This window comes from Lygodium microphyllum, chromosome 2, assembly GCF_053477565.2.
Source record: "Lygodium microphyllum isolate KBCC chromosome 2, Lygodium_microphyllum_v1.1.10, whole genome shotgun sequence".
NCBI classification, from domain to species: domain Eukaryota; kingdom Viridiplantae; phylum Streptophyta; class Polypodiopsida; order Schizaeales; family Lygodiaceae; genus Lygodium; species Lygodium microphyllum.
In genome coordinates, this window is record NC_141136.1 from 176,743,917 (window position 1) to 176,756,789 (window position 12,873).

The following is a 12,873-nucleotide window of genomic DNA, read 5'->3' on the forward strand; positions in this document are numbered from 1 at the left end:
GATTAGCTTTAAAGCTTATACTCTTTTTTTTCACTATTTTTGTTTTTTCTGCCGTGCAACTTATTTGGATCATAATTTTGTCATATGAACTCCAAATATAGTCACTTGGTTACTCAAAACGATCGGAACATATTTGTCGACAAGCTAGCATATGAAAAATTGCAAAAGTCCATCAAAAATAGGCAAAAATGATTATTTATGTAAATCACATTATTTTTATTCATCTTTTTCTTGGATGACTTATTCCCTTCAAAATAAGTCATAAAATATACGTAGATTAATCTAAAGTGGGAATTAAGGCTAAAATTGGTGTTATGGGCAATAGTAAGCATAGAGAGAAGGCTATGTATATTGGGAATGTCCATCAACAAGTACATGAAGAAGAAGATGCTCATTTTATTCCAAGATGTCATTATTTAGGAATGCATTGGGCTCGTGTTGTCGAAAAGAGCGAGATCTAGGACATGGCAGTGAGCTATGGTGGATGGAAGAAGAAGAATGAACTCATGATGATAGAGACAAAGACATTGTTTGTTACACAAGTGAATTAGGTTCCAAGATTGAGACTTGGACTCATAAACCCAATCTTGTGTATGACTGACAATGACACGACACTTAACTGAAAGTACAAAGCATCATGACATTGTATTCATTCCATATGAAAAGTAGTAGTCAAGTACAATGCTTTATAGTTGTTAGATGGGTAGCAATCTTCCCTCTCTGTGCATATGGGATTACTGCAGCCTGCATGCCCTAAGCCCAGACTGCCTCATACAAAGAGGCTACATTAGGTGTGATTGCAAATATCTCAACACCCCTCCTCAATCACAACCAGAAAGTACAAAGTGTGTAGAGGCTTTAGTGAAAGTAACACCTGCAAAGTGTGGTCACACCGTAAACATGGCAAAACACCAGAGGCTGTCGTAGAAAAGGCTAAGTGTGGGTACCACAAACATGATGGTCATCCAGAAGCTGTAGCAAGGGCCTTACAGAGGCTATAGTACAAGGCTACATGAGGAGTTTTACAAGCTTATGATAAAGACATTTGGGCTAGACATTAAAAGGCTAAAGAAGTGAGTAAAAAATTGGATCAAGGACCGACAAGCCCTTGTGGTTTTCAGTCTTTTTAGGTATGGCATTATGAGCATAACAAATCTTCTTGTCCTTCTTCATCTTGATGTAGGTCTTCTTCTTCATGGTCCTCTTCAGTCTCTTGGTCTTTGATTGCATTAGTAGTCTTCATGTCCATGTCCAATCCTTCAATCTCCTGATCCTTGCGATGCATCTCATGAACTACAATACACCTCATACTCTCAACAACATCTACGTTCACAAGTTTCCTTTTCTTTCTAGAAACCCACCCACGAGGGTATGAAGCTGCTTCAAAATTTGGAGGTGGTAGCAGACTCTCTGGCGACCTCTCACGACCCCTCTTGGGACCCAGAGGTTCAAACAAGGAGCGTCTGCACTCACTCATCATCTCCACATCGTCTCCTAGAGCCACCTGGTCACCAGCCTCTAAATCTGGTGCTTGATTTTTTTCCCACAGACAGCCTTAGCCTAGCTGGTGTCCTTGCTCCAAATGTGGGTGTGCTGACAAGGTCCTCATCCAGAAGCTCATCTGCTACTATTTCAACGTTCTTCCTGCTGTGAAGCCTCACAAATGTCTTTGAACCAGAGTGCAATGGAGCATCAATGTTTGAAACCTTGGTGTGACTAAGGTCGAGGCCCTGTAGCACGGGAACCTTCATCACTTCTACTCTGTATATAGGCACTTATGTGTGCATAGATATGACCGCCAAGGGAACTAAGTATCAATCAAGACACTGCAGATCACAAGCCTGAAGTGAAATGATTGTTGAAGGCTTCAAAATCAGATTTATCAATCATTCTGGCGTTGATTTCTTGTCAGCTATGCATCTGAATTCAATCAGGCTTTCTACTAGAAGCCGCATAACCAACTTTCTTGAGAACCCATTCGGAATGAGTCTTGCTACTCCACAAGCAGAGGAAACCTGCCTTTGAAACAAGTCCTACAGATGCACACGATGAGCAGCCAGCTAATATGGTGGAATGGAGGATCGAGGAGAGACCTTCGATCTAGGCAAATTTTCTTGTCTTCTGAGGAAGGACAGGCAACTGCTCTCTTGGAAGAAGAAGAGAAGACGGGGACAAAGGGAGAACTCAGGTGTTGCAATTCAGACGATCCATCTAAAATCTGTTCGAAAATAGGCCTGAGTAGGAGATATTGATGGTGCGATGCAATCTGTGAACATCCAGATAGCTGGAATCCCTGGTGATTGACTCTTGGAGAAACCACACTGCCGATGTTGTGAGTGGTACAAGCAGTGAATTCAGGGGACACACAGGCTATGGTGGATCCACCTCTGTTATCTGCGATGGTCACCCTAGCAAACGAGGTCAGTTTTGAGATCCAGGATGCAATCATGCAAGCTCCAATCAACAGGATGATATTGTAGATGTTTGAGTCCACAGGAGGAGGACGATTGCTCTCGGCTAGCAAAAAACGATGAATGATGAAGAGACAAATGGGAGAGAGAGAGAGAGAGAGTGGAGGCTATGGCGTAACCCAGTTTCAAGGTGGTGTGTGTGGCCTGGAGGGGTTCTCAATTTTTTTGAGAGGAATCAAGAGAGGATGGAGAAGCAATGCCATGCCCGACTAGGCTCTGATACCATGTCGAAATGAGTGGGATCTAGGACATGTTAGTGAGCTATGGTGGATGGAAGAAGAAGAATGAACTCATGATGATAGAGACAAAGACATTTTTTGTTACACAAGTGAATTAGGTTCCAAGATTGAGACTTGGACTCATAAACACAATCTTGTGTATGACTGACAATGACACGACACTTAACTGAAAGTACAAAGCATCATGACATTGTATTCATTCCATATGAAAAGTGGTAGTCAAGTACAATGCTTTATAGTCGTTGGATGGGTAGTAATCTTCCCTCTCTGTGCATATGGGAAAACTGCAACCTGCATGTCCTAAGCCCAAACTGCCTCATACAAAGAGGCTACATTAGGTGTGATTGCAAATATCTCAACACGTGCTATAATAGAGACCATTGTTAAAGTGGGAGAAAGAGAGATGCCTTGCATAGCTCTCTTGGATCTTGGTTCCAAAATAAATGTTATGGCACGCAACTTGTATGAGAATGGAGGTTGGCCCATTTATGTAGATACGGGATGGCACATGCGGTAGCAAAAAATTCATTAGGGGATCTTTATGTGGATTTTGCAAATGTACCCATGACTATTGGAGATGTTAGGGATGAATATCCTTTTTTTGTGCATGGTTCATGTAGTTATTCGGTGATTTTGGGGTAGCGCTATGTTGAGAGAGAGAGAGAGTACGAGAGAGATACACAAGACATGCTCCCAAAGAATAATTCATATTGATGTAGAGTTAGTATATATAGGTGAGACCCAAGTCAAGTGAGAGATGATATATATAGTTGTGACATCCCCACTCAAACAAAGGTCTCTGGCTGCGAGTGAAAAAACCCTTGGGGAGAACAAGGGAAAAACCCGAGCCCCTACACATACCTACGATACAAAAATGATTTACTATAAAGTTTTCTTAAATACAATGATACATGCCTCAATCAGTGAGACAAGAACTTGGAGCAATACCAAGTTCATGTCTTAATGAGCTAAAGCGAGCTTCACTAAGAGCTTTTGTGAAGATGTCTGCAACCATTTGATCACTGGGACAATGCTCCACCATAATGGAACCTTTCTTGACTTCATGTCGAACATAATGATAATGAATAGAAATATGCTTTGATTTACTATGTTGTATATAGTCTTTGGTAAGACTAATAGCACTTTGGTTATCACATCTAAGAGGTGTACTAGATGATGAAGGATGTCCCAAATCTGCAAGTAGTTGTCGAAGCCAAACTAGCTCGCGAGCTGCTAATGATGCAGCAACATATTCGGCTTCAGTTGTAGAAACTGCAACACATCGTTGTTTCTTGCTGGACCAAGAAACCAAACATCCATTTACAAAGAAACAATTCCCACTTGTAGATCGCATGGATAAGTGTGAACTTGCCCAATCAGTGTCTGTATATCCAATAAGGTCAAGAGAAGTTGAAGAAGATAAAGAAGAATCCTCTCGACGACGATAAATAAGACCAAATTCCTTAGTACCCTTGAGGTACTTAAGAATACGTTTTGCAGCACTCCAATGAATAGTGGAAGGGGAAGAAAGATACTGTCCCAAAAAGTTAGCTGCTCTAAGTGGCATAGTCATGGTTTCTTCTAGTTCCTGGCTTTTGCGAGTCAAGGTGGGTTTCCTAAGGTGTTCGAGAATGTGTTCCAATAGGTTCAGCCCTAGGGGTGGTCCTACTCATATTTCTTATGTCTTCTACCCAATTGGTCCGATTCCCAAAATCCGACGAGGTGGTCTGACTTTCAAAATCGGACAGTCCGACTGGTCTGGTCCAACCCCGGAAGGTGGTCCGACTGTTAATGTGGTTTGATTGCAATTTTTGGTCCGATCGGGTTACATGGTCTAGCTAATGGACTCTTGGTCGATTTCTCCTAGCATTCACCACAGTACCCCTATCATACCTTCGAGATCACATCATTGGCATGTAAAGAAGATCCCTACACACCTAAATCGATTAAAAATACTGAAATCAACGTGTGTGAGCTCCTCTGTGAGCCTCTCTCTCTCTCTCTCTCTCTCTCTCTCTCTCTAATGTGAAATGAGGTCTTCACTGCCACAACTGGCCTCTTATTGCCTTGCTCAAGTCTGCATTCACCTTAATCTTGCTCCTCTTACCAGTATTTAACCCAAGGTTTCATTTTTTGCCCTTCTTTTCCCTATTTCAACCTATTATATAGCAGGAAAACCCTATTGTATGCTCACACTATTTTAATCTTGTCTTACCTAATGCAATCAAAAAATCACCAGATAGCATTCATGCTTCTTTAGCCTACTCATCCACACATCCAAACCCAAAAATACTTACTTGTTTCCAATGATTAACATGCCTAAATCTCCTATCTACCTCAAGCTCCGATTCGGGGGCTGAAACCCTTACTTCGATGCTCGATTTGAAGTGTGCAAGCGCTCAAGCTTGAATCCATTGGTCTCGGCAATGGAACCAAAATGTAGAGGTGAGCAAAAGCTCTACCACCAAGATCCACTAACCGCTTATTGTTCAAGCGTTTCAAGCGAGCACTAATGGCTACCTCTCACATAGCTGATGCGTCGCATCTCTCTCTCTCTACAAATGTAGTGAGCCTACCTTGATGCCCGATTGAGTTGATTTCTCTCTCAGACACTCTGATAGCTCCACGATTCTTGATGCAAGCTCAAGTATCCTCAAACCTCCACCTCCAAGCTCCATCCTCCATAGCCACACACGAGACAAGAGAAGAGAAGAGGAGAGTGTTAACCCCAACACGAAGAAAGCAAAAGGAAATAAAAAAGACGCAGGGCAAAGGTGGAAAAAAGGTAGCCCGACTGAAGAAAGAAGAGGAGAAAAGGCCAAAAGCACAAGGGCAACCTAAAAAGTCCAAGGCAAATGCAAAAGGGTAAAGGTGCATTTTAAAATACAAAGGCACACCCTAAAATCTTGTAAAAGAGTGCCAGGCTCTCTCCTGTGCAAATTGTAAAGATAGACGGGCATAAAATATCTGGGCTTGTGTTTAAACCAATAAATTGAAGACAACCAACAAGATTAGCAAAAGGTTGATGAATGGCTGATTCTTCATTGCGTGTTGTAGATGTACCCTTGGTAGAGCTTGAAAGAATGGGAGTGTTAGCAGAGTGCGCATTTGTCAACCCAAACTTCTTAACAATATCATTAATAAACTTTGTCTGGCGAAGAAGAAGAATTCCTTGTTGTCGGTGTCGTTGAACTTGAATACCCAAACAAGAATGTATCTCACCAAGATCCACCATTTCAAATGCAGTCGATAAAAGCTTCTTCATAGCATCCAAGAAAACAATATTATATAAGGTTGGTACCTCTATGCACTCTCATATCGAGGCTTTTAAAGACATTATCAATCAGCTTGGTGCTGCTGGCGCTCCTGTTGCTAAAAATCAGATTGTTACTCAACTTCTTCATACCATCAAAGATCCTTTATATGAGAATATCATCACTATTTTGTCTAACAAGGATGATATCCACTTTGACAAAGCATGTATATCTCTTATTGAATATTCTCAACGACATGAGCATCATTTGGAAAAATCTGATGTTGTTTTGGTCACTCGGGAACAAAGGGATTTTGATGCTGCTTTTGTTGCTCGCAAGCGTCCTGCTTCACGTTTTCAGTAGGGTGGACGCCCTAATCCAGGTAGTAAATCTTCTCGTCTTGCTTATCCTAACAAACATTGTTCTTATTGTGATAAGAAAGGTCATGTGGCTTCTGATTGCTGGGCACGTCAATATGATGAGGAGCATGGAGTTACTACAAAGCAACCTCGCTCGTCCAAAAGTTTTCCTCCTTGTGATTATTGTGCACATACAGATCATCCATCTGGTCGTTGTTATAAACGCAGATATGATGAAGAACGTTCTCGAGCTTATATTGTTCAACAAACTACAACTGATGATGATCATACTCATCAGGAGCTCAATTTCGTCCATTATGATATCTCTCCAGAAAAGGTACTTCATGTTCATGATGGTTCTCTATTCATCGTTGATTCAGGTGCCACTGGAAACATGACATACCAATCGCAGTGGCTTCACAATTATCATTCTCTTCCTGTCAAGAAGTTTGTTTACCTTGCGGATGATACGACTTGTCAAGTCAAAGGAGTGGGTGATTTATATCTGGGGACTGTTTCATCCACTAGAATATTAAGAGGAGTTCTTCATGTTCCAGATTTGCAAAGAAATCTTCTTTCTGTTGCTCGTCTAGTTGATCTTGGTTTGTTTGTTGGCTTTGATCATAATCAATGTCGTATAGAGAAAGACGGGCATACTATAGCAGTGGCTCCTCGACATGGTAATCTATTTGAGCTATCATTGAATGATACAGTTGCAAATGTTGTTACTGCCCCTGGAGATGCAGATTGCAAATTATGGCATCAACGATTTGCACACTCCGATTTTGCCAAAATTCTTGATCTTCATCGTCATGGTCTTGTGCAAGGTATGGATCTTAAATCTCATCCACGTATGGGAATATGTGAATACTGTGCACTTGGAAAACACCATCGTTCACCTTTCCACACTTCTACTTCATCACATTCCTGTGCTCTCTTGGATTTGGTTCATACCGATATTTGCGGTCCTTTTCCTGCCTCAAAGTCTCAATATCGATATTTTATAACTTTCATTGATGATTTCTCACGGTACACACATGTCTATCTTCTTCGACATAAGTCTGAGGCTTTATCTATATTTAAACAATACAAGATAAGTGTGGAGCTTCAAACTGGATTCTCTATAAAGACGCTTCGTAGTGACAACGGCGGTGAATATGTATCCAATCTATTTGATGACTTCTGTAAGGATCAAGGTATTCATCATGAGTTTACAGTTCCTTATTCTCCTCAGCAAAATGGTGTTGCTGAGCGCAAAAATCGCACGATTCTTAATGCTATGCGTTGCATGCTTATACACTCTGGTTTGTCTCGAAAGTTTTGGACTGAAGCACTTCTAACAGCTGTTTTTATTCAAAATCATCTTCCAACTACTGCACCTGCTGGTAAAATTCCTATAACAATTTGGACAGGGAAGACACCTTCAGTCTCTCACTTTCGCACATTTGGCTGCATTGCTTATATTCATGTGCCCAAGGACACTCGACATAAGTTGGATCCTCCAGGTTTGAAGGTTATTTTTCTTGGTTATTCAGATCATTCCAAAGGTTACAAATTTTATGATCCTTCTTCTCAAAAGGTTATCATTAGTCGTGATGCTATATTTGATGAGAAGACTATGGGTGGCACATGGTCGTCAGATGTTTCAGATGATACACAATCTTTGCTTAGTGCATTTCCTTACTTGCTTTGTGATTCTACTAATTCTGATGATCATAAACGATGTCTGCAACCATTTGATCACTGGGACAATGCTCCACCATAATGGAACCTTTCTTGACTTCATGTCGAACATAATGATAATGAATAGCAATATGCTTTGATTTACTATGTTGTATATAGTCTTTGGTAAGACTAATAGCACTTTGGTTATCGCATCGAAGAGGTGTACTAGATGATGAAGGATGTCCCAAATCTGCAAGTAGTTGTCGAAGCCAAACTAGCTCGCGAGCTGCTAATGATGTAGCAACATATTCGGCTTCAGTTGTAGAAACCGCAACACATCATTGTTTCTTGCTGGACCAAGAAACCAAACATCCATTTACAAAGAAACAATTCCCACTTGTAGATCGCATGGATAAGTGTGAACTTGCCCAATCAGCGTCTGTATATCCAATAAGGTCAAGAGAAGTTGAAGAAGATAAAGAAGAATCCTCTCGAAGACGATAAATAAGACCAAATTCCTTAGTACCCTTGAGGTACTTAAGAATACGTTTTGCAGCACTCCAATGAATAGTGGAAGGGGAAGAAAGATACTGTCCCAAAAAGTTAGCTGCAAATAAAATATCTGGTCTTGTGTTTAAACCAATAAATTGAAGACAACCAACAAGATTAGCAAAAGGTTGATGAATGGCTGATTCTTCATTGCGTGTTGTAGATGTACCCTTGGTAGAGCTTGAAAGAATGGGAGTGTTAGCAGAGTGCGCATTTGTCAACCCAAACTTCTTAACAATATCATTAATAAACTTTGTCTGGCGAAGAAGAAGAATTCCTTGTTGTCGGTGTCGTTGAACTTGAATACCCAAACAAGAATGTATCTCACCAAGATCCACCATTTCAAATGCAGTCGATAAAAGCTTCTTCATAGCATCCAAGAAAACAATATTATATAAGGTTGGTACCTCTATGCACTCTCATATCGAGGCTTTTAAAGACATTATCAATCAGCTTGGTGCTGCTGGCGCTCCTGTTGCTAAAAATCAGATTGTTACTCAACTTCTTCATACCATCAAAGATCCTTTATATGACAATATCATCACTATTTTGTCATGGGATGCTTGGTGCACTGAACAATTAGCAAGCCACTGGAAGTTGGTAGACAGAGTGTTTTTAACAACATACATTGTTGAAACCCTCAGAAGCTGGCATTATTATAATGACGTAACAACGATCCTAAGAAGAATGAGTTTTGATACTTTCAGAATAGAATATCTTCCCGTTTGTAGTGGTTTGAAAGCTGAATTCAGAGATGTTGAAAAGAAGGAAGTAGAGGAGATGTTGGCCAGAGAATCTATCAGAGACTGAAGCCCCCTCTGACACTATCTTGTTGAGTCCAGACCAACTGGTTGAAGCCAACCCCCTAATGAATGACGCAATAAAGAGACAAGCGTTGGAACGAGTCCAGAGGTACGTGAGAAGAGAGAAGGCAAAAATCAAAGCTAAGAACGAGCTCGCAGTAGAAGCTTCCTTTGACGCCCTAAAAGCACTCTTTACAGAAGTCCCCATGGCGGCTCAAGGTCCCCTTCTTAGTCAGATTCGTCCTGGAAAAATTGATGACAGGCCAGCAAATGTAGTCCCATTGCCAGTTTTTAAGGGAGAGTACAATGAAGACCCTGATCTTCATGTTGCAGAGTATATGGTAGCATGTGTGGCTAACAATGCCAGAACCCCTGAGCATTGGTTAGCAATATTCCCCGCCACTTTCAAGGGCGCGGCATTTCAGTGGTATGAGAGACAAGCACCAGGAACTTTTGGCACATGGGACGAAGTTGGCCTTCCTCACTAAATTCAGGCGTGAAGGTTTTGAAGAGCGGATGCGAGAGGAGTTCATGAATTTAAGTCAGTCCTCTGGAGAAAGAGTAGAAGCTTATATCTCGCGAATGGAATCCATCCTGAAGAGATGGACTAACCACCATTTGGATGAAGGAATCCAGAAAATGAGTGTTTCTCAGGGACCTACAACCAGAAGTTCGCAAGTTTGTGGAATTGAGAAGACCAGTCAATCTGTAAGCTGCAGTGGAAGGTGCAAGATTGTATGACGAAGTTGAAGCAAGGCAATCAATGACTCTAGGAAGAGGAGTCTTACCCCCTCATGTGCCTGGAATGGTATACCCATCAAATGCAGTCCCAGGGACAATTCCCTACCCCTATCCCCAGATGCAAACAGTTCCGCAGTATAATGCACCTAATCTAGTGTGGTCACCGCAGACGACAGTGTCTCAAATGATGGTTCAACCACAACAACAGTGGCCTCAAACAGTTCCTCCAATGGCGACTCAACAATAGTGGAATCCTACCAACTGGAATCAACAACCCCAAGTATCAATAGGAGCTCTGAATCAGAGCCAGAGCAGAGGACCTTCTGGATCTACCGAACTAGTGTATGCAGTAATTACAGAAGCTTCCCAAAACCCTACCACAAGCACTTCAAGAAGTGAAAATCTGAAGGACTACTTATCCAACTCAGTTTTGCAAGTATCAAGAAAGAGCTTCTGGATGTGATTACAAAGTAGTTACAGACACTGAAGGTGAATATCGCCAATATATCCACTCATGCAGGAGCTGGAAGAGATGTGATGTGCTCTAATACATGGTGTGGAAAGTGTCATCAAGCGAGACATTTAGTCACTGAATGTACTCGAAAACCAACCATTCCTGGAGCCTTCTGTTCCTACTGTTTGTGGAAGAACCATACAGAGGATATTTTCTCTCTAAAAGAGATGCATGAACGAAGACAGAAGGATGAAAATGCAAGATCCAACTTGCTAGAATCTAAAATGAAAACACAAGATATTGGACCCAAGCCTAGAGATTTTGGTCCTAATTTCGGTCCAAGGAGGTCTCCCTCTGAAAGTTACAGAGGATGACAGTCTGGCGGTGGTCAGAGATCAGAGGTAGAATGTTATAAGTGTGAAGAAAAGGGACATATCTCCCCAAAATGTCCAAACCCTATATGATTTGTGGATTACAAGCCCTTATGCAGCCGATGTAAAGGTGAAGGCCACACTGCAAAGGACTATCCCAGTCCAGCCCCTGTAAAGGCCAATGCCACTGATAGCCAACAGAAGGTACAAGAGCCTGCCTCCAATTTGGTAGAGTTGGAAGTTGCCGTTGTTACATGCACCAAGAAGAAGGAACCAGTTGTTCAAAACAAAAATGATTCTTCTGCTAAGACTGTGAAGTTCAACCTACCAACGGAGGGACAGAGCAATACAAAAAAAAACAGTGTAGTACAGAGCACTACAGTGCCACAGAAAGCTACAGAGACAGTCCCAGAGACAGGATCAGAGGCCCAAGAGATAGATGATACATAAGCACTTTCAGAAACAGAAGAAGTGCCGATGTTGCAATTGTTAGAAGAAAAAGGAAAGATGAAAATGGGTGTAGCCCCATTCCCCAGCTGGCTGGAGAAGCCTGTGGATCCTATTAAAGATTATGACTTGGTCAAGGACCTAGACACTTTTAAACCAAACTTAAAATTCCGACAGTTGCTGATGCTGTCTCCCAGCTGTCGAAAGAGATTAAAAAGCATCTTGACACGAAGGTGTGGATTAAGGATCGCTCCTTCAACAGCGATCAAGACCAATAAGGCTCCGGAGCCTGTAAAGGAAGTAAATGTGGCTAATGCCTTCCTAGATCCTAGAACCCCAGAGATTAGTGTATGGATAGAAGGATGCTTCATTTTAGATGCATTGATTGATGGAGGATCATTAGAACATAATGACGAATGTCACAATGAAGGACTTAGGGTTGCAAGGAATTCAACCTACACAGTGGCTTATCAGATTGGTAGACCAAAGTAGAGTCAAACCGTTGGGCATTCTCCCATATGTAAAAACAACCCTTGCAGGAAGAGACTATTGGCTGGCATATTTGGTGGTCAAACCAAATTCTTATGGGACTTCATACCCTTTGTTGTTGGGAAGACCTTGGCTTTTTGAAGCAAGAGCCAGGACGAACTGGTTCAAAGGAACCCTAACCCTAGGAAGAGGACCCAACAAAGCGGTGTTAAAGCTGTATGGATCGCAAAAAGGCAATGGATCCACATCCATTAAAGTTATAACCAACTCCTCTAATGAGGCAACAGATGGTACATCAGGAGATGAAGAAGCTGTTAAGAAAATCTTTCCTAAGAAAACAGAGGCACAGTCCCTAACAATGGGCACTGTAAGCCAACTGCCAAGGGAAGTAAAATCCTTGTCCATGGGAGAATACCTCATGCCTCAACTAGAATTAACTTCTGAAATCACCTCTGACAGTGAAATAGAAGCATGGATGTACTGTTCTCCCTGTTACATGACAGTCGCAGAGACAGTACAGAGGTAGAACAGATATAGAGCGGCTACAGAACAGAGACAGAGCGGATACAGAGACAGTTACAGAGACAGTAATAGATACAGAGCCAGAGCCAGAGGCAGAAGCAGAGTCAGAATTGGTGACAGAAGCAAAAGCGCATGCAAAGACAGAAGATCTGTTCTTCTCCTACAAAGCCTCTACAGAAGCAGAGACAGAGCCTCCAGAGGATGAGGATGAAACTGATGAGAAAGAAAATGAAGTAGGCTATGAAAGTGCAGATGAAGAATTCCCTCTGATAGAGGATGATCTGGTTGATGTCCCTACAGAGATCTCAGAGGCCAAATATCTCAGGGTACTAGATGGAATGACCATGGTTCTGTTTGGGTTGGTCAGTGGACCACAAAGTATGCAGAATCTGTATAAGCAATGGATTAAAAGCATAAAAATTAAGTTCACCAGTGGCTTCTGTCGCCCTGACTGTTCAGTCAAAAGAAAAGATGATGACAATGCCCCCTGCACACAGAAGCCCAAGCCC

At 41.8% G+C, this 12,873-nt stretch overlaps 1 pseudogene; it reads right to left on the bottom strand.

Moving 5' to 3' along the window:
• Positions 1–1,065: 1,065 nt before the first annotated feature.
• LOC148040648 (protein HEADING DATE REPRESSOR 1-like) lies at positions 1,066–1,851 on the bottom strand (annotated as a pseudogene).
• Positions 1,852–12,873: the final 11,022 nt, after the last annotated feature.